We start from the raw sequence: 23,819 nt of genomic DNA on the forward strand, positions 1-23,819 counted from the left end.
AAATGTAGTCCATCAACAAAGGAGGTGGCTTACAAAACACTCGTTCGACCTATACTTGAGTATTGCTCATCAGTGTGGGATCCGTACCAGATCGGGTTGATGGAGGACATAGAGAAGATCCAAAGAAGAGCGGAGCGTTTCGTCACAGGGTTATTTGGTAACCGTGATAGCGTTAGAGAGATGTTTAGCAAACTCAAGTGGTAGACTCTGTAAGAGAGGCGCTCTGCATTGCGGTGTAGCTTGCTCGCTAGGTTTCGAGAGGGTGCGTTTCTGGATGAGGTATCGAATATATTGTTTCCCCCTACTTATACCTCCCGAGGAGATCACGAATGTAAAATTAGAGAGATTCGAGCGCTCACGGAGGCTTTCAGACAGTCGTTCCTCCCGCGAACCATACGCGACTGGAACAGAAAAGGGAGGTAATAACAGTGGCACGTAAAGTGCCCTCCGTGACACACCGTTGGGTGACTTGCGGAGAATAACTGTAGATGTAGATGAATGCCCAGGCGTATCATGGCCGTTATTACGGCCAGAGGTGGTTGTTCTGGGTACTGATTTCGGAGGATCTATGCACCCAAACTGCGTGAAAATGTAATAACATGTCAGTTCTAGTATAATATATTTGTCCCATGAATACCCGTTTATCATCTGCATTTCTTCTTGGTGTAGCTATTTTAATGGCCAGTAGTGTATCTGGGCCTAACGTTGCAGTTCGATATGAACCGGAATTAGCATGTGAGGACTGTGATGGGAAATGCGGTTGGCCAATTCCTGTTTATTGGGAGATTTTTAGTAAAATTTAGTCCATCTGTAAATGAGACTGCATACAGGACGCCAGTGTGATTTGATGTTGAGTGCTCTTCGAGTGTCTGGAATCCGTACCAGGCTGGAATAAAGGAAGGCGTCGGAGCAATTCAGAGGAAGGCTGCTAGATTTGTTACTGGTAGATATGAGCATCACTCAAGTGTCACAGAGGTGCTTCGGGAACCCAAATGGGAATTCCTAGAGGCAAGGCGACATTCTTTTCGAGGAACTCTCTTGAGAAAATGTAGAGATCTGGCATTTGAAGCTCCCTGCAGAACGATTCAACACCCGCCAACATACATTCCGCATAGGGACCACGAAGATCGACTATGAGAAATCATGGCTCATACGGAGGCATATACGTAGATAGTCGTTTTTCTCTGCTCCGTTTGCGAGTGAACAGGAAAGGAAATGACTAGTAGTGGTATAGTGTACCCTCCGCCACGCACCGTACTGTGGCTTGCGGAGTGTGAACGTAAATGTAGATGAAGACTTTGATATAATGCTGTTGTGAGAAGGCATCTAATGCACCAATATCATCCGAGATGGATACGTCTAACAAAGCTTGTGCCCTGACGTCCCGTATCGCCGGACGTGCTCACTTCGCTCGGATTTTTCTATCCAATGCCATCTCGAAAGTGAAGTGCACATCACTCTTGCTGATATGGTTGAAGAATTTGGAGCTATGAATAATCGCAGTTTTGTCAAGATTTGCGAAATGATCGGAGGATCTATGATAGACTTCCTAACTCACTGCAGACACAACTACATTATAACATCCAAAATGGGGGATTTTTTTTTGGTGCTAGGTTAAGGTACAGCGTCACCGATCGATATCAGTTTTACTGTCTTGGTGCAAGGGTGAAATTGTTCCATCCTAAGAGGACATCGTTCCAATAACACCTTTGGAGGACACGTTGAAGTTGTGGCTGTGAGACATGAAGTCCTGTACGACCCTCTGACTGTGGACATTCAAGGTAGCAGCAATAGGGAATACAGCTACATAGGTACTGATACTGGTGGTCGTATTATGGACGTCACATATCGAGTGGTCGTATCAAGACTAACACTTTATTAGTGGCCGTAACAATGCTCTCGTTAACCATGGTCTGAATCTGATTGCTCGAGGATGGTAAGAGGAGGAGGGTGGCGATGCCAGTGCCAGGGAATCATGGTGCCAATGTGGTATAAGTAGACTGTGTCGTACGTAATATCCACTTTGTCATCGAGGGACCTTGCCTTCTCTCGAATGGACATCTTTAGAGTTACCATGATTGTTTCCTCGTGGAGGGTAACAACCCATGAGGGGAGGGGCATGCAGACTCCACCGAAGCACCTTATTCTGCAGGCGCTGAAGCGTCTGCATCTGGGAGGGACTAATCGTGGCCCATGTGGAGCAGCCATAGGTGAAGGAAGGCTGGACAACCATCCGGTACAGTCGGAGCTTGGTTCCTAAGTTCAGTTCCCGCTGTTGAAGAGTGAGTACAACGCTTTTATCAGCTTATGTCCTTTTAGAGTGACGTACTCTGCATGTCGCCGGAAGGCAGTTTTTTATCCATCCAGACACCTGTATAATTGTTATCTGGGGACCATGGGACCTGGGCGCCTGAAATAGTGATATTGTGGTGGAAGATTGGACGCGGTTTGGTGGAATAGACTGCCCTAGTTTTGACGGCATTGAGGGCAATCTTGTTTGAACGACACCAGGTGACTGTCGCGTCCATGTGCCTCTGGAGACGACCAGTTCAGCTGGTCCGTGTTGCGCCCAGTCGTGTATATCGCCGTATCATCGGCATACTGCGTCAGATGGCAGTGTGGGATGACTGGCATATCATTAACATAAAGGTGAAAGAGGATGGGAGACAAAACATAGCCTTGAGGGGTACCCATCGATATGTGAGGTAAGCTCGAGGATTTTCCTTGCTGAGTAACATAGTTGTCTGAGATGGTCGTCTGTGTCAGCTTTTTGTACATAACATTGTCCTGCCAAATCTTGTCGTCAGCGCGTTGCAGGTCCAGGAAAACAGCTGAAGAGATACATGGAAGACACGTGGATCACTTTGTAGCACTTGGTTTCCAAAACGCGTTCGAGAGGCTACAACTGCTGTCCTGAACTTAATGAAACATTGCGAAAATGTTATACAGATTATAGCGCAATGCCAGTTGGATGAATGGGTGGGTGATGTATGACGAGTTCATTAATGGGAAACAGTTAATTAAAGAGGCCTCGAAAGGCTTAACGGTACCGACGGACCACCGTGTCGTCCTCAGCCGATAGGTGTCACTGGAAGCGGATGTGGAGGGGCATGTGGTCAAGACAAAGTTCTCCCAACCGTTGTCAGTTTTTGTGACCATAGCTGCTACCTCTCAGCCAAGTAACTGCTTAATTGTCTCACAAGGACTCAGCGCACCCCTCTTGCCAACAGCACTCGGCAGACCCGGACAGTCACCTTGGGTGGCAGCCAAGGCCAACAGTGCATAACTTCACTGATCTAACTGGAACTGGTGTCACTACTGCACAAGGACGTTGAGTCTTATCTAGTAATTCCAATTTTTAATCGGTCATTTAAAGGTAAATTGCCAGGACAGCTAGCCACCGCGAAACTGCTCCCTACTTCTACTTCCATCCTATGAAGTGTGACTTCGAGCGCATATTTATGTAAATTAACAGTAATGACACAAAAGGGGGGAAGGCTTCTTTGAAAGCTTTGGTGCACTAAGAAGGGCGCCAGTGTTGGCCTTTAGGCGGATGGATACCAAAATCCCGACAAGCTAGCGCCAATGGTACAGCACTCAATGCACGTCAGCTGCTTTTGAGACTATTGGCCGTATCTTGCCAACTATGGGTGTTTCTTGCCCTTGGCTTCGGCAGCTGGGCGTGGTAAGAGGTGGGGGTGGTTCTTTTCAAACGGAATCAGGAAATGTTACTCCTACTTAATGGAAAAATTTGAACCACAAAGCTATAAACTGTCTAGGGTCTCGTTTTGAGGGCTCAGTTAAGTTATGCAGTCGTTCTCTGTGCACCTCCATCGACACCACAGCGCCAACATATGAGCAGTTTTTCAATGAGGTGAGCCCGTCTCATCATTTCTTTCCCTTGTTGCATACTCCATCCTTTCCACCGCGGTTAGGCCCTTCACAAAGCACTTCTTGGTGTGACCAGCTGTGCCAAACCAAAATGCTGTTTCTAGATTTTCTGTAAAATGGGTGCGTCGTGTGCTCCTCTGTCTTGTTTCATTTAATTTCTATACGACCTGTATAGTTAATGATGGCGTCCTCTTGGGTAAAATATTCCGGAGCTAAAATAGTCCCCCATTCGGATCTCCGGGCGGGGACTACTCAAGAGGACGTCGTTATCAGGAGAAAGAAAACTGGCGTTCCACGGATCGGAGCGGGGAATGTCAGATCCCTTAATCGGGCAGATAGATTAGAAAATTTTAAAAGGGAAATGGATAGGTTAAAGTTAGATATAGTGGCAATTACTAGAAGAAGGAATCGGTTGGTAGGACATGTTCTGAGGCATCAAGGGATCACCAATTTAGTATTGGAGGGCAGCGTGGAGGGCAAAAATTGTAGAGGGAGACCAAGAGATGAATATACCAAGGGCAGATTCAGAAGGATGTAGGTTGCAGTAGTTACTGGGAGATGAAGTAGCTTGCACAGGATAGAGTAGCATGTAGAGCTGCATCAAACCAGTCTCAGGACTGAAGACCACCACAACAACAACAACCTTTTACCACAGTAAGATGTTCACTTTAATATAACGAACACGGTTGATATACGACACTGTCAACTAAGTCCTCATTGTCGAATTCATTAATGAACTCCGTTTACTTGTTTTCCTCTGATAAATGTAACTTTTTATTAGAATAATGGTGACAGGAAGGATACACCTTTTCCCTTGGTGGAAATCCACTGTCAACAAAATTACAGGACACAAACTTTACAAATAGGCAAAGAACTACGTGTGCGCAGAATAATATATAATCACCCCCTTTGCGTGTGAAATAATTTCACATACACAGCAACATCACCCCAGAAGACAATTCCCCCCCTCCCCCTCCCGCTCCCCCTATCCGAGCTACCACCAGCTAACGCAACCTCACCCCGCCTTACTGCAGTTCCCTTTAACAGCTACGAATGCACAGTACACTGTTGTAACACGTAACGTGCCGAAGCAGTATTATATTTCTTGATAATCTAGGCCATGAATGAAGATTGATCCCAGTTAGATGGAGACTCGATCGAAATGTTTACATCAAAAGTAAATTTGTACTAACTAGTCAGTTAGTTTCTTTTATCGAGTGCCACAGCCACACCTTTATTGAAAAGCAATTCCATTTTCCGACTTTGCTGTATTCCGGTCAATGTCGTCCACTTCAGACCATCAGTTGATGTCTGCATGTGCCGTTCTAAATTACAGACGTACAGGGGAAGCAAAAATACTGATAGGACTAAAAACACAACGCGTTATCACAGTTGGCATTCCAAACACCTTCCAGTCATCTCGGAATGGATAAAGGCACATTCTGCATGGTCTTCACGAGAATCTTATGCTGTTCTTCTTGCAAAATGGTGGTAATTCCAGGTAACGATGATGGATGTGGAAATCGATCACGCATTCTTCCCCCCAAAGCAGCTACAAAGGCTCCATAATACTGGGGTCTGGTGACTTTGGTGCCGAGGGGAGATGCGTCAGTTCGTCCTGGTGTTCACAAAACCAGTCCTGCAGTATGAGAGCTGCGTGAATAGCAGCCCTCTCATGTAGGAACGCAGCTTCACCATTGGGGAACAAACGTTATACCACAGGATGGACCTGAACAGCCAAAATGGTCACGTACTCCTCATCAGCTTGGTAACAGTGTGTAACGAGACTCATCCGACGAAATTACTTTCTTCCGATGCTTCGTAGTTCAGGTTTTAATGCTTTGGCAGCACGTTTTCTAGTTTAAGGCATTTGCATCACTGATGAGTGCTTTTTGGAAATCCAGCTCACCCTTCAGTTTGCTGTTTATGGACGTCACTTCGTGTTGTTTTGGTGCTGACAGGGTTCTCAAGTGCGACGTCCAGTTCCTCAGTGACTTTTGCAGCTGTCATCCACTTATGTTTCGTCTCAGTCCTCTTCGATGGCTGTCAGTGTCCGTCACTCAACACACACCTTCGTCCTCGTTGTGAATTAGCGGATGACTTTTTCCGCTTTTCCTCTTTGCGGTATAAAACTTCAATGCAGAACCTCTTGATACGCCAACATTTCGAAAGTTCAAGCACGTTTTTTCTAGCTGTTCTCTTCATATTTTTGTCCAACCTCTCTATACGTTATGAATAAGCAGCTGTAAATGGCATAACTCCGAAATCAGCTGATAGAATTAAATGACTGTGTCCGTACTAAAGCAAGGTGGGAAATGGAATTCTACTAACTAGGACAATGTTTCATACTGAAGTCAGTGACGCCTCGTAACCACGCGGTGCTAATGACCTTGCTGTTTAGCACCCTCACCCACAAATCATCATCGTCATCATCGTAACCATACATTCGCAATTATCTCGCAGGCGAGTCGTATGCGGACCTGTGTTCACTGGTACTTTTTGCTTCAATTATCGCATTTCACGCACGTTGGCTTTCACTACGAATTATGGTACACCTTACAGAGTGTAATATGAATTTTTAAAAGAAATCACCCCCTCACGAAGAAGCAATCCTTGTTGCTCAACGTTGCCTCACTGTATGCGTTAACCTTGTTGTCCATGAGGTAGCGAGTTTAGAGTCCCAGAGTAGTTCCTATCAAAGCACGTGTTGTAGTCTGAGAGTCCATGGAAGGAGAGAGGGGGGCGGGGGGATGGGAGGAGGGGAAAGGTACTATTTTTGTATGACTAGAAAGTTACAAATCCAGTGTTGAATCGCATTTCTAGGGTAAATCAGCTTTCTTTAACACAAGATTTCATAAATACCGGAAGTGAAGGGCTACTCACATCTCTAGATATACCAAAATGAGCTTGTTTGCAGGTACTACGACATGTCTTGAATATGAGTCAAGAAGAACCTCAGATGCAATCATAAATGTGGGGCTGATTTTTAATTTCTACATTGACACTCTGAATACCCATAAAACAGTGCAAATTATTTTGATATTAGGCGCATCGTTTTAAGTATGGTTTCCTTTGCTGCCGATTAGTTCTTACGCACAGCTAACGATATTGGCCTACAATTGGCCATGCAGCAACTCTTCTTCTCTTTTTCAACACCAACCTAAACATACAGCATCTTCAAACGAGTCTGCCAATCCATTTAAGGACTGCAACTGGCAATAATATTATCGAGCAGGCTAGAAAAAATTATTTGTTTATGATGTTTTCTGTCTTGTGGCCGAGATGAATATGTGAGAAATAAATTAAATAAATTCCATCCTATTTGCATCACTATAACATAACGCTTACCAATAAAAAAAGAAATTACACAGAAACGGAATTTTAAATAAGGCGGAACCCATGCTGTCGTATGGCGGTAGGAATTCGGCTCCGAACAGAAATGACAAGAGAGGCACTATATCATTGGAAAAGTAATTTCTTAGAAGAAAAGTGGGTGTCAAAGGTAATATAATATTCCGGGACACTATGCCCTGATCGACTGGATTTCACATTTAAACCCAAAGTTTCATCCTCACATTTTCAAGGAGCATCGTAACTTCTTTTAGCGAATGGTTCACACACTGACTCGCCACTGACTGCAGCAAAATTCCGTTTACGCGCAGTGCCGTGACGTCACATGTTTTGAATAATCGAGCTGCTGCTACCACTCCACGGTAGAAGACTGGCAGACAGCTTCTTCAGCACCGGAATCCAGACACCATTCAGTTTCGCGCCCTCCTCCTCCCTGCTTTCAGGGGTGTTTCACAATCTCTTTGGCCTCTCTGTACGGCCTTTCATGGTATCCGCTTGTAGCTGTCCGTACGTGAATTACATCAGTATGAATGTTGTGATCTCCTGGCTGCAAAGCGTGTTAAGCAACAGCTGATCTGTCAGTCTACCCCCTTCCGTAATTGCCCTTGTGCTCTTCTAGTCGCCTTTTGACCATTCCTTTTGTAGTGCCCACGTACACCACCCCTCAACTACATTATGTTGTGCTAAAGGCGGACCCCACTTAAAAACAGATGTTATTGTTAAAACAAACACAGGCAAAAGAGCTTCAACATCAAGATGATTACAGGAAATCCTATAAGTGCCTACTTTTTTCAGCGGGTGGCGAGTAATATTGGCCAATTTTAGTGATCTTGTACCTTCCGGGTGCGTTTGTAGATTACCGCGATTTTCCAGTTTTTCAAGATTCTTTTTCCTATGCGATCAGCAACGTCCTTAAAGAAAGGCAGTAAAACTTTTTATTTCACAGACGCTTGCGCATCGTTGTGATGCGCGGTGTTTATAACACCCTTTTTATCTCAGCGGAGCAATAACCATTCTCCAGCAATGCGTGGTGAGATGTTTTAATTGCGTGTCAGGCAGCTCTGGCTCTCAGATTTTGTTGCTTTATCCGCCAGCGTTTATATGCTGCATCGCTTTGGTTGTGGGTGGCGGCTGGAATCCCTGTGTGGGTAAGAAGTCTCTGTGCTTGGGTTTTCAGTAAACCGCGTGTCTTCTTTCTTGGAAACTATCGTTATCAAGAATTTTCCACCTGCCTCCTCATCTACAGTGAACTATATCTTAGTATTAATCCCGTTAAGATTTGTGTGAAAAGTACCTAGTTCCTCTCTGCCATGCCTCCACAAAACAAGTATCACACACGTACCGGAAACAGAAATTCAGTTTGTTTTTGGCAATTTTCAAGTGTACTCCTCGAATTTTTCCATGAAGAAATTCGCTATAAATGGGCTTCAGGAACTCCCCATATCCATCGACATCGAGCACAGACGACAATGTACAGGCAATCGAGGAAATGATTCGCAGCTGTTGGATAATTTTCAGCAATGAGGGCGTTCACGCAGTGGGGGTTGAATGGCGCCATGACCAAGCAGGGGATTTCTTTCGTCCAGGAATGGAATCTGAGGATGTTGAACGTGTAACTCAGTACGAAAAGGGAATTGTAGTAGTCACGAGGAATTAGAATGCTGTTGTGTGGGAAGGAGTAGAAGGAAAGATACTAGAGAATGAGGGCTTGGTATTAGGAGTGGGAGAGGAGAAAGGCTAATTGAGTTCTGTAATAAATATTAGTTAGTAATAGCTAATATTATGTTCAAGAATCGCAAGATAGGGAGGTATACTTGGAAAAGGCCGGGAGATACGAGAAGATTTACATCATGATGCAGAGATTCCGCAATTTGCTACTGGATCCTAAGACATACCCAGGAGCAGCCTCTGGTCACAATTTAGTAGTGATAAAGAGCAGGCTGAAATTTAAGAGACTTGTCAGGAAGAAAGAATGCGCAAAGATGTGGGATACGAAAATATTAAGAAATGAAGAGATACGCTTGAAGTTCTCTGAGGCTACGGAAACTGCGATAGGGAACAGTTCAGTAGACAGTTCAGTGAAAGAGGAATGGACGTCTAATGAAAAAGGGAAATCATAGAAGTTGGAAAGAAAAACGTAGGTACAAAGAAGGTAATTACTAAGAAACCATGGGTAACTGAAGCAATAGTTCAGTTGATCGATCAATGAAGGAAGTACAAAAATGTTCCGGTAATTTCAACAATCCAGAAGTACAAGTGACTGGGAAATGAAATAAATTCTCATCCACATAAAATCTCAATACTTCTAAATGGTTCAAATGGCTCTGAGCACTATGGGACTTAACATCTGAGGTTATAAGTGAACTTAGAACTACGCAACCCTAACCAACCTAAGAACATCACACACATCCATGCCCGAGGCAGGATTCGAACGTGCGACCGTAGCGGTCGCGCGGTTCCAGACTGTAGCACCTAGAACCGCTCGGCCACCCCGGCCGGCCTAAAAGTTTACAGATAACTTTTTCCATCTGTTGCTGGGTACGGGAACTGTCAAAATTGACATTGGTCTCACCCCTGCATATCACATTAGGATATTTAGGGATGAGAGCGATGCCAATTTTGATACTTCCCTCTTCCCAGCAGCAGATGGCAACATCTACCTCTACATTTTTACGTTTTAGGGTGAGCCGGTTTATCCGCGCATGTCTTCTGTTGTGCCAGCAATTGGATCAAAGAAGCAAAGACGTGGGTGATACAGACGAGAAAGGAAAGCAATCGACATCGACCACAGAGGGCGATGTGCAGGGAATCGAGGAAGAACATCTCGGAGGAAAAATATTTTCCAGTGATGAGAGCGTTCACAGAGCGGTTCTCGAATTGAACGATTCATAGAACATTCCGATCGCTGTTTACAGAGACGTGGTGACTGTCTCGAAAAATAGCGTCATCTATTGCGCGTCTCTCTGAAGTGTAGCGGAGCTAGGGTGACCAACTTTCCCGTATTTCCCGGGACCTCCCATATTACAGCTTCTCTCTCTCTCTCTCCTTTTTTTTTTTTTTTTGTTCTTGTCCGCGTGTTTCTCCCGCACATTCCGTCAGTGATGACTGTAGTAAATATTCATCCCGTGAAGTACTATCGATAGTTCAAATTCCCTCGAAAAGTTTCCACATAGTGATCAATATTATTTTAGACGTATAGTCTTTCTTCCGTTCGTATTTCCACGGAAGGAAGACAGTTTGGCTCGAGGGAATTCGAGAAGCGGAGTAAGAATGTCATAGCCTACGCGTCTAGCGGGGTTGTGAGAGGGAGAATATTTACTTGTTTCTTAGTCAGTACTAGCGATCTAGGGATGCACTCCCCTCGAACAGACTGGTAACTAATATGTAAAGTTGCTGAGCTCTAGAGCATGTGTAATTAAATAGTTCTATGGCACACTTAATATTAGGTCTACAATTTCGCTTACGCTGTTTCTTCTTTTTTTTCTCATTCTCCATTACTTTCTCCCATTTTCACGCAGCATACGAATCGCGCGGCGGAACAACATAGCGTCTTTTGAGGAACTAGTAAGACAGGCTGTGTGCCAGTGACTGAAAAAGGTGATGGAGAGGGAAATGTCTGGAGAATACGGCGGGTGGAGCAGAACTTATGATTTCAACGTTTCCAAATATTTTTGACGGATTTTGCTACAGGGGGTCGAGCATTGTCATGCTGCAAAATCACCTTTTCATGTCTATCGCTGTATTGTGGCCATTTGTCTTTCAGTGCTCAATCGCATTCGATAACGATCTCCTGCGATTGTTTCGGTCACTTTTGGTAACTTCGAAAACCTTCTCTCTTCTCCCGCCATGACGGTCTTTTACGTCAAAATAACCGTTCTCGAAGCGTTGAAACCATTCTGTGCAGGTTCTTTCACTAGTAGGTGCCTCATAACCAGCATCATGACTATACCTGTGTATTATATGACATAATAGTGTGAAAGTAAGCAAAAAATGACAGTTTTATACGTATATCTCATTGTCACCCATTCCACAAATTGCGGTGCAGTTGTGCAGTTGAAATTCATTGTGACTAAATCTCTCTTAAACGTACCTTAAAATCATGGTCAGATGTTGCTCACCTCCCTTGGTCGCCCTAAATAGAGCATTCTACATCTACATCTACGTCATTACTCTGCTATTCACAATAAAGTGCCTGGCAGAGGGTTAAATGAACCACCTTCAAGCTGTCTCTCTACCGTTCCACTCTCGAACGGCACGCGGGAAAAACGAGCACTTCAATTTTTCCTTGCGAGAACTGATTTATTTTATCGTGATGATCATTTCTCCCTATGTAGGTGGGTGCCAACAGAATGTTTTCGCAATCGGAGGACAAAACTGGTGATTGAAATTTCATGAGAAGATGCCGTCGCAACGAAAAACGCCTTTGTTTTAACGATTGCCACTCCAGTTCATGTATCATGTGTGTGACACTATCTCCCCTATTTCGCGATAATAAAAAACAAGCTGCCCTTCTTTGTACTTCTTTGATGTCATCCGTCAGTCCCACCTGATGCAGATCCCACACCGCACAGCAACACTGCAGAATAGGGCGGACAAGCGTAGTGTAAGCAGTCTCTTTAGTGTGTGTGTTACACCTCCTACCTGTTCTGCCAATGACGCGCAGTCTTTGATTTGCTCTACCCACAATATTATCTATGTGATCGTTCCAATTTAGGTTATTTGTAATTGTAATCCCTAAGTATTTAATTGAATTTACAGCCCTCAGATTTGTGTGACTTACCGCGTAACCGAAATTTAGCTGATTTCTTTGAGTACTCATGTGAGTAACTTCACACATTTCCTTATTCAGGGTCAATTGCCACTTTTCCCACCATACAGAAGTCTTATCTAAATCATTTGGAAGTCGTTTTGATTATCTGATGACTTTACCAGTCGGTAAATGACAGCATCATCTGCAAAGAATCTAGGACGGCTACGAAGATTGGCCCCTATATCGTTAACATAGATCAGGAACAATAGAGGGCCTATAACACTTCCTTGGGGAACGCCGGATATTACTTCTGTTTTACTCAATGGCTTTCCGTCTGTTACTACGAACTGTGACCTTTCTGACAGGAAATCACGAATCCAGTCCCACAACTGAGGCGATACTCCGTAGGCACGCAGTCTGGTTAGAAGAGGCTTGTGAGGAACGGTGTCGAAAGCGTTCTAGAAATCTAAAAATGTAGACTCAATTTGACATCCCCTGCCGATAGCACTTATCACTTCGTGAGTATAAAGAGCTAGTTGTGTTTCACAAGAACGATATTTTCTGAATCCATGCTGACTATATGTCAATAAATCGTTTTCTTCGAGGTACTTCATAATGTTCAAATACAGTATATCTTCTAAAACCCTACTGCAAATCGACGTTAGTGATGTAGGCCTGTAATTCAGCGGATTACTCCTACTTCCCTTTTTAGGTTTTGGTGTGACTTGAGCAATTTTCCAGGCACGAACGTTTCTGTGAGCGAGTGGTTGTATATAATTGCTAAATATGGAGCTATTTCATCAGCATACTCTGAGACGAACCTGACTGGTATACAGTCTGGACCGGAGGCCTTGTCTTTATTAAGTGATTTAAGCTGCTTTGTTACACCGAGGATATCTACTTCAATGTTTCTCATCTTGTCAGTTGTTCTCGATTGGAATTCAAGAATATTTACTTCGTCTTCTTTGTTGAAGTAGTTCGGAAAACCGTGTTTAATAACTCTGCTTTAGTGGCACTGTCATCAGTGACTTCACCGTTGTTATCACGCAGTGAAGATAAAAATTACTTGGCTTGCCTTAAAAATGTGTAACTTACTTTCTGAACTACCATCGTAGTTACTTGTGGTGGTGTTACAGTTTTAGAAAGTGACTCCTGGAAGGCAGCGGTGGCGTTTTGTACCGCTGAACTCGCAGAGAGTTCTCAGCAGATCAGCTACACAAGGTCGCAGCGTCCCACGTGCGGTCGCAGTGGACGGTAGGCTGCGGTGTGCTGACGGCAGCAGGGCGACACAGAATCCCGCACACGTGGCCGCCTCTTCGGCTCGCGATAACAGCTCGGCTCAGCTCCTAACGGTGCAGACGCTTCCTCTCACGCCAGCTGCGCTGCAGGTGTCCGTTACAGTACCCACGCTGCACCCAAGCTACAGGCCAGCCATGCCCGGCTACCCGACATGTAACGCGCTGCACACTGAGACGGGCCGTTCAGAGGCTGCGAAGGTGCGGAATAGAATTTCTGATACCTCAAGCCTACCTGCAGCGTTTTTGATAGTGACCAAAAATAAAATATTGAAGATGTACCGTCCACCCAGATAGGGACGTTAAACCTTATGGCCTCTTTCAGTAGGAAGGAAGGACGATCCAGGTCTAACGACTAGTCGACTAAGGGGTGACAAACGGTGCTCGGCTGTACTACTAACCGCATATTTTATGTGGCCATTCTGCGGTCGTGGTGAAAGCGACAGAGTTGTATGGTTTTCTAAGTAACGCAGCTGCTGAATTTCTAATCAGAATTGTGGATACATTGTGATCAGCGTATATATGCACGCACACATCTGGAACAAAAGCATTGAAGATGGCTGTACGTATTCTTACATATGTTCTGAAACTGGTCTGTATTTTTTGTGTATTGATGTATTTATTTATTTGTGTAATAGAACTTGTTTCATTCATATAATATTCTCAGAGTTTTGTGACAGTGCAGAACCTTGACAAAGGTTTTCAATATACTTTGTAACATTTCTGGAATGTCAGAAGTACAAGATCGCAAGTTTATGATGTGATTGAAAATTATCTTGCTGTATGGGGAGTGTGGTGAATTGCGTCTTTTTTGGTATGGGTATTATAAAATAGTTTATTCAGTTCCGACAGTCGTAATAAGCACTGCTGTTTTCTGTTAAATTTTAAATGAAGTATGCTTTCCCTCCATGAACCACGGGCCTTGCCGTTGGTGGGGAGGCTTGCGCGCCTCAGCGATACAGATGGCCGTACTGTAGGTGCAACCACAACGGAGGGGTATCTGTTGAGAGGCCAGACAAACGTGTGGTTCCTGAATAGGGGCAGCAGCCTTTTAAATAGTTGTAGGGGCAACAGTCTGGATGATTGACTGTTCTGGCCTTGTAACACTAACCAAAACGGCCTTGCTGTGCTGGTACTGCGAACGGCTGAAAGCAAGGGGAAACTATAGCCGTAATTTGGATAAAATATTCCGGAGGTAAAATAGTCCCCCATTCGGATCTCCGGGTAGGTTAGAAAATTTAGAAAGGGAAATGGATAGGTTAAAGTTAGATATAGTGGGAATTATTGAAGTTCGATGGCAGGATGAACAAGACTTTTGGTCAGGTGAATACAGAGTTATAAATACAAAATCAAATAGGGGTAATGCAGGAGTAGGTTCAATAATGAATAAAAAAATAGGAGTGCGGGTAAGCTACTACAAACAGCATAGTGAACGCATTATTGTGGCCAAGATAGACACAAAGCCCATGCCTACTACAGTAGTACAAGTTTATATGCCAACTAGCTCTGCAGATGATGAAGAAATTGATGAAATGTATGATGAGATAAAAGAAATTATTCAGGTAGTGAAGGGAGACGAAAATTTAATAGTCATGGGTGACTGGAATTCGTCAGTAGGAAAAGGGAGAGAAGGAAACATAGTGGGTGAATATGGATTGGGGCTAAGAAATGAAAGAGGAAGCCGTCTGGTAGAATTTTGCACAGAGCATAACTTAATCATAGCTAACACTTGGTTCAAGAATCAGAAAACAAGGTTGTATACATGTAAGAATCTTGGAGATACTAAAAGGTATCAGATAGATTATATAATGGTAAGACAGAGATTCAGGAACCAGGTCTTAAATTGTAAGACATTTCCAGGGGCAGATGTGGACTCTGACCACAATCTATTGCTTATAAACTGTAGATTAAAACTGAAGAAACTGCAAAAAAGTGGTTAATTAAGGAGGTGGGACCTGAATAACCTGACTAAACCAGAGGTTGTAGAGAGTTTCAGGGAGAGCATAAGGGAACAATTGACAGGAATGGGGGAAAGAAATACAGTAGAAGAAGAATGGGTATCTCTGAGGGATGAAGTAGTGAAGGCAGCAGACGATTAAGTAGGTAAAAAGACGAGGGTTGGAAGAAATCTTTTGGTAACAGAAGAAATGTTGAATTTAATTGATGAAAGGAGAAAATATAAAAATGCAGTAAATGAAGCAGGCAAAAGGGAATACAAACGTCTCAAAAATGAGATCAACAGGAAGTGAAAAACTGCTAAGCAGCGATGGCTAGAGGACAAATGTAAGGATGTAGAGGCTTATCCCACTAGGAGTAAGATAGATACTGCCTACAGGAAAATAGAAGAGACCTTTGGAGAAAAGAGAACCACTTGTATGAATATCAAGAGCTCAGATGGAAACCAAGTTATAAGCAAAGAAGGGAAAGCAGAAGGGTGAAAGGAGTATATAGAGGGTCTATACAAGGGCGATGTACTTGAGGATAATATTATGGATATGGAAGAGCATGTAGATGAAGATGAAGTGGGAGATACGATACTGCGTGAAGAGTTTGACAGAGCGCTGAAAGACCTGAGTCGAAACAAGGCCCCAGGAGTAGACAACATTGCATTAGAACTACTGACGGCCTTGGGAGAGCCAGTCATGACAAAACTCTACCATGAATAAGAGAGGCGAAATACCCTTAGACTTCAAGAAGAATATAATAATTCCAATCCCAAAGAAAGTAGGGGTTGACAGATGTGAAAATTACCGAACTGTCAGTTCAATAAGTCACAGCTGCAAAATACTAACGCGAATTCTTTACAGACGAATGAAAAAACTGGTAGAAGTCGACCTCGGGGAAGATCAGTTTGGATTCCGTAGAAATGTTGGAACACGTGAGGCAATACTGACCTTACGCCTTATCTTAGAAGAAAGAATAAGGAAAGGCAAACCTACGTTTCTAGCATTTGCAGAATTAGAGAAAGCTTTTGACAATGTTGACTGGAATACCCTCTTTCAAATTCTAAAGGTGGCAGTGGTAAAATACAGGGAGCGATAGGCTATTTACAATGTGTACAGAAACCAGATGGCAGTTATAAGAGTCGGGGGACATGAAAGGGAAGCAGCGGTTGCTAAGGGAGTGAGACAGGGTTGTAGCCTCTCCCCGATGTTATTCAATCTGTATATTGAGCAAGCAGTAAAGGAAACAAAAGAAAAATTCGGAGTAGGTATTAAAATTCATGGAGAAGAAATAAATACTCTGAGGTTCGCCGATGACATTGTAATTCTGCCAGAGACTGCAAAGGACTTGAAAGAGCAGTTGTACGGAGTGCACAGTGTTTTGAAAGGAGGATATAAGATGAACATCAACAAAAGAAAAACGAGGATAATGGAATGTAGTCGAATTAAGTCGGGTGATGTTGAGGGAATTAGATTAGGAAAGGAGAGGCTTAAAGTAGTATATGAGTTTTGCTATTTGGGGAGCAAAATAACTGATGATGGTCTAAGTAGAGAGGATATAAAATGTAGACTGGCAATGACAGGGAAAGCGTTTCTGAAGAGGAGGAATTTGTTAACGTCGAATATAGATTTAAGTGTCTATAAGTCGTTTCTGAAAGTATTTGTATGGAGTGTAGCCATGTATGGTTCAAATGGCTCTGAGCACTATGGGACTCAACTGCTGTGGTCATCAGTCCCCTAGAACTTAGAAATACTTAAACCTAACTAACCTAAGGACATCGCACACATCCATGCCCGAGGCAGGATTCGAACCTGCGACCGTGGCAGTCGCACGGTTCCGGACTACGCGCCTAGAACCGCGAGACCACCGCGGCCGGCTAGCCATGTATGGAAGTGAAACATGGACGATAAATAGTTTGGACAGGAAGAGAATAGAAGCTTTCGAAATGTGATGCTACCGAAGAATGCTGAAGATTAGATGGGTTGATCACGTAACTAATGAGGAGGTATTGAATAGAATAGGGGAGAAAAGGAGCTTGACAAGAAGAAGGTCTCTGTTGGCAGGGTATGTTCTGAGGCCAAGGGATCACGAATTTAGCATTGGAGGGCAGCGTGGAGGGTAAAAATCATATAGGGAGACCAAGAGGTGAATACATTAAGCAGATTTGGAAGCATGTAGGTTGCAGTAAGTACTGGGAGATGAAGAAGCTTGCACAGGATAGAGTAGCATGGAGAGCTGCATCAAACCAGTCTCAGGACTGAAGACCACAAGAACAACAACATGCTTTCATGTTAGAAATTATGGACTACAGACAGAACGGTCTATAATTTCCTGTGAGTAGATGCTCTCTGACTTTAAATTACAGAGTCCAATTACAATGGGAGACGTTTGTAGGAAAAGTAAAAAGGACAAAGAAATAATATTGACATCTTTTTGTACAACGGTAATCATTTTACAAAATTTGCCTTTAAATACTGACCAGATGAGAGGGCAGTTCAGGTTAAAGACATGAGTTTCTCCTGGCATATACAATTTTCAAACACCGTACAGGAATTCAGCCAGGTAGTGTTAACAGTATTAACTGTTTGAAAAAGGATAAAGACAGGTTATCTACGTAGTGTCTTTAGTAGTAATTCCACACACTTACGAACAGTAAACAGTTTCGTGAAAATTCAGCTGGCTGGCTGTTGTAGGTAGTACTGAATCTGGATGGTGTGTCAAAGTGTCCATATTTGATTCATGTAACACACTTTATTTCGAAAACAAACCTATCAAATGGTATATGCAATTTGTGTAAATGCAACCTTTTTCCAGAAGATTTTTATCCAAAATCTCTGTTCTCAAAAAGGGGTCTAATCACTATGGGACTTAACATCTGAGGTCATCAGTCCCCTAGACTTAGAATTACTTAAACCTAACTAACCTAAGGACATCACACACATCCATGCTCGAGGCAGGATTCGAACCTGCGACCGTCGCAGCAGCGCGGTTCCGGACTGCAGCGCCTAGAACCGCTCGGTCACAACGGCCGTCTCTCTGTTCTCCCCAACTTATGGAATACACATATGTTTCTACTGATTTTGGACTTTTTCTTTACTGCTTAAATCTTATGTATACTAAAGGGTGTATTAAACCACATGAGGGTCGATCATAAACTGGATTTTTCAGTGCACGGCTTCTCAATGTGAATGTCACGTAGCTGTCATCTGGGACTACAATTTTTATTTGTGTACGTTACAATAACTGCCAAAAAACGATGCACATATAGTTTTCGTCCGCTATAATCAGATGTAATTTGTTTTCTGCCTGTAACTACTGAACGTTGAGAGTTGAATGTCATTTTGCAATTTCGTGTCACATTATCTACCACCGTTCTACACCGCGCTTAATTACTCAACAAGATAAAAACTGGCCGTGAGTCGTCGGATTTGTTTCACTGTCGTCGCGGTGTTGCCTATCTATGGTATTCTACACTCCTGGAAATGGAAAAAAGAACACATTGACACCGGTGTGTCAGACCCACCATACTTGCTCCGGACACTGCGACAGGGCTGTACAAGCAATGATCACACGCACGGCACAGCGGACACACCAGGAACCGCGGTGTTGGCCGTCGAATGGCGCTAGCTGCGCAGCATTTGTGCATCGCCGCCGTCAGTGTCAGCCAGTTTGCAGTGGCATACAGAGCTCCATCGCAGTCTTTAACACTGGTAGCATGCCGCGACAGCGTGGACGTGAACCGTATGTGCAGTTGACGGACTTTGAGCGAGGGCGTATAGTGGGCATGCGGGAGGCCGGGTGGACATACCGCCGAATTGCTCAAGACGTGGGGCGTGAGGTCTCCACAGTACATCGATGTTGTCACTAGTGGTCGGCGGAAGGTGCACTTGCCCGTAGACCTGGGACCGGACCGCAGCGACGCACGGATGCACGCCAAGACCGTAGGATCCTACGCAGTGCCGTAGGGGACCGCACCGCCACTTCCCAGCAAATTAGGGACACTTGCTCCTGGGGTATTGGCGAGGACCATTCGCAACCGTCTCCATGAAGCTGGGCTACGGTCCCGCACACCGTTAGGCCGTCTTTCGCTCACGCCCCTACATCGTGCAGCCTGTCTCCAGTGGTGTCGCGACAGGCGTGAATGGAGGGACGAATGGAGACGTGTCGTCTTCAGCGATGAGAGTCGCTTCTGCCTTGGTGCCAATGATGGTCGTATGCGTGTTTGGCGCCGTGCAGGTGAGCGCCACAATCAGGACTGCATAACGACCGAGGCACACAGAGCCAACACCCGGCATCATGGTGTGGGAAGCGATCTCCTACACTGGCCGTACACCTCTGGTGATCGTCGAGGGGACACTGAATAGTGCACGGTACATCCAAACCATCATCGAACCCATTGTTCTACCATTCCTAGACCGGCAAGGAAACTTGCTGTTCCAACAGGACATTGCACGTCCTCATGTATCCCGTGCCACCCAACGTGGTCTAGAAGGTGTAAGTCAACTACCCTGGCCAGCAAGATCTCCGGATCTGTCCCCCATTGAGCATGTTTGGGACTGGATGAAGCGTCGTCTCACGCGGTCTGCACGTCCAGCACGAACGCTGGTCCAACTGAGGCGCCAGGTGGAAATGGCATGGCAAGCCGTTCCACAGGACTACATCCAGCATCTCTACGATCGTCTCCATGGGAGAATAGCAGCCTGCATTGCTGCGAAAGGTGGATATACACTGTACTAGTGCCGATATTGTGCATGCTCTGTTGCCTGTGTCTATGTGCCTGTGGTTCTGTCAGTGTGATCATGTGATGTATCTGACCCCAGGAATGTGTCAATAAAGTTTCCCCTTCCTGGGATAATGAATTCACGGTGTTCTTATTTCAATTTCCAGGAGTGTATCTCTCGTAGAAACGTAGTTCACACTCAGATTGGCGAAGGACAACGTTCCCACAGCCCAATATTCATTTCCATAGTATACTGTGCACCAGGCTTCGAATTAAGTCCAGTGTTTGATACTAATGAACTTCTAATGGCGAGAAATGCCTTTGCCTCCGTTAGTCTGCTTCTTACGTTCTCCATGTTTTGGCCATCATGCGCTATTTTGCTTCCAGCGTAGCGGAATTTCTTCACTTCGTCCACCATGTGATCTCCAATGTTACGTTTGTAGCTCATATCTCTGTCATTATTCGCTGATTCTTCCGTTCCACTTTGTAGAGCAACACAACAATAAATGAAAAGAACAATATTGCATGTGCTCAACAGGATTAATTAATTTGGTTAACCGATTTTTCATTTGTAAGGGCATCAGAGACTAACTACCTATCGTCGTCAAAAAAGATACAGTATTTGTAAACAACTTTGGAAAAGATGTTACTCATCTAGACTGAGGCACAAACACACACAGTAAATGTCATATTTGACTGTGCTGTGGTGATGGAGCTGGAAAGCAAAAAAGTTCAACATTAAATAACTACAAAGGGAACAAACCAGGAAAAACATCAACACCAAACTCGAGAGACTTCTCCTATACACGATGTTCAGAAATTATCGTTACAAACTTCTAGAACTTGTAGAAGGGACTGAGTACACAAAATTTTCAACAGGAACCCATGTCTGGAAACGTTCCGTTTCCGTTCTACGACGGTTTCAGTTCAGATGTTTAACTCCTCCACTTCTGCTCGAGGAATTGTATTAGGCGTGACGCAGTAAAATTATTAGTTAGCAGTTCGAAGGGAAACAACGAAACATCCATTTGAGCACATTTGTTTGTATTAACACTTAACCATTACGTGTTTACATTATTCGAAAACAAAAAAGAACCCAGCATACCTTACGTGCAGAACAGTACTGATGCAGCACGGCAGACGTTAAGTGGCAGCAAGTGACCGTCATCCTTCCAACGGGAAATTGTAAGACATTTCCAGGGGCAGATGTGGACTCTGCCTACAATCTATTGGTTATGACCTGCAGATTAAAACTGAATAAACTGCAAAAAGGCAGGAATTTAAAATGATGGGACCTGGGTAAACTGAAAAATCAACAGGTCGTAGAGAGTTACGGTGGTAGCATTAGGAAACGATTGACAAGAACAGCGGAATGGAATGCAGTAGAAGAAGAATGGGTAGCTTTGAGAGATGAAATAGTGAAGACAGCAGAGGAATAAGAATGTAAAAAGACGAGGCCTAGTAGAAATTTTTGAGTAACACAACACATATTGAATTTAATCAGTGAGACGAGAAAACATAAAAACGCAATAAATGAAGTATGCAAATGGGAACACAAACGTCTAAAAAATGAGACCGACAAGAAGTGCAAAATGGCTAAGCAAGAATGGTTAGAGGAAAAATGTAATGATGTAGAACCATATATCGCTAGGGGTCAGATACACTATCTGATCAAAAGTATCCGGACACCCCCAAAAACATACGCTTTTCATATTAGGTGCAATGTGCTGCCACCTACTGCCAGCTACTTGATATCAGCCACCTCAGTAGGCATGAGATATCGTGAGAGAGCAGAAAGGGGCGTTCCGCAGAACTCACGGACTTCGAACGTGGTCAGGTGATTGTGTGTCACTTGGGTTATATTTCTGAACGCGAGATTTCCACACTGCTAAACATCCCTAGGTCGACTGTTTCCGACGTGATAGTGGAGTGGAAACGTGAAGGAACACGTACAGCACGAAAGTGTACAGGTCAATCTCGTCTGTTGACTAACGGAGATCGCCGACAGTTGAAGAGGGTCGTAATGTGTAATAGGGAGGCCATCACAAAGGAATTCTAAACTGCATCAGGATCAAATGTTCAAATGTGTGTGAAATCTTATGGGACTTAACTGCTAAGGTCATCAGTCGCTAAGCTTACACACTACTTAACCTAAATTATCCTAAAGACAAACACACACACCCATGCCCGAGGGAGGACTCGAACCTCCGCCAGGACCAGCCGCACAGTCCATGACTGCAGCACCTTAGACCTCTCGGCTATGCATCAGGATCCACTGCCAGTACTACGACAGTTAGGCGGGAGGTTAGAAAACTTGGATTTCTAGGCCGAGCGGCTGCTCATAAACCACACATTACACCGGTAAATGCCAAACGACGTCTCGCTTGGTGTAAGGAGCGTAAACATTGGACGATTGAACAGTGGAAAAACATTGTGTGGAGTCACGAATCACGGTACACAATGTGGCGATCCGGTGACAGGGTGTGGGTATGTCGAATGTCCTGGGAACGTCATCTGCCAACGTGTGTAGCGCCAACAGTAAAATTCGGAGGCGGTGGGGTTATGGTGTGGTCGTGTTTTTCGTAGAGGGGGCTTGCACCCCTTGTCGTTTTACGTGGCACTATCACAGCACAGGCGTACATTGATGTTTTAACTCCTTCTTGCTTCCCACTGTTGGAGAGCAGTTCGGGGATAGCGATTGCATCTTTCAACAATGTCGAGCACCTGTTCATAATGCACCGCCTGTGGCGGAGTGGTTACACGAGAATAACATCGCTGTGATGGACTGGCGTGCACAAAATCCTGACCTGAATCCCATAGAACACCTTTAGGATGTTTTGGAACGCCGACTTCATGCCAGGCCTCGCCGACCGACGTCGATAGCTCTCCTCAGAGCAGAACTCCGTCAAGAATGGGCTGCGATCCACCAAAAAAATTTCCAGCACCTGATTGAACCTATGCCTGCCAGAGTGGAAGCTGTCAACAAGGCTAAGGGTGGACCAACACCATATTGAATTCCAGCATTACCGATGGAGGGCGCCACAAGCATGTAAGTCATTTTCAGCCAGGTGTCCGGATACTTCTGATCACGGATTGTAGACGCTGCCCAAAGAAAAATTGAAGAGACCTTTGGAGAAAAGAGAAACACCTCTATGAATATCAAGAGCTCTTATGGAAAACCTGTGCTAAGGAAGGAAGGTACAGAGGGTCTATACAAGGGAGGTGTACTTACGGCAGTGTTATGGAAATGGAAGAGGACGTAGATGAAGATACGTAGGAAGCTATGATATCGCCGTAAAGAATGTGACAAAGCAATGAGAGACTTTATTCGAAACAAGGTCCCGGGAGTAGACACATTCCGTTAGAGCTGCTGATAGCCTTAGGAGAGCCAGCCATGACAAAACTTTTCCGTCTGGTGAGCAAGACTTCAAGAAGAATATAGTAATAGCAATTCCAAAGAATGCAAGTGCTGACTTGTGAAAATTACCGAACTATCAGTTTAATAAGTCACGGTTGCAAGATACTAAACGTATCCTTACAGTGAATGGAAAAACTGATAGAAGCCGAACTCGGGAAATATCTGTTTGGACTCCGAAGAAATGTGGGCACACTTGAGGCTATACTGATACTACGACTTATTTTACAGTATAGATCAAGAAGAGGCAAACCTACATTTATAGCATTTGTAGACTCAGAGAAACTTTTGACAACACTGACTGCAATACTCCTTTTGAAATTCGGAAGGTAGCAGTAATAAAATACAGGGAGCGAAAGGCCACTTAAAACTTGTACAGAAACCAGACGGCAGTTATAAGAGTCGAGAGGCAGCGATTGAGAAGGGAGTGAGATGAGGTTGTAGCCTATCCCC

The sequence above is a fragment of the Schistocerca gregaria genome, chromosome 6, assembly GCF_023897955.1.
Source record: "Schistocerca gregaria isolate iqSchGreg1 chromosome 6, iqSchGreg1.2, whole genome shotgun sequence".
In the NCBI taxonomy this organism is placed as follows: domain Eukaryota; kingdom Metazoa; phylum Arthropoda; class Insecta; order Orthoptera; family Acrididae; genus Schistocerca; species Schistocerca gregaria.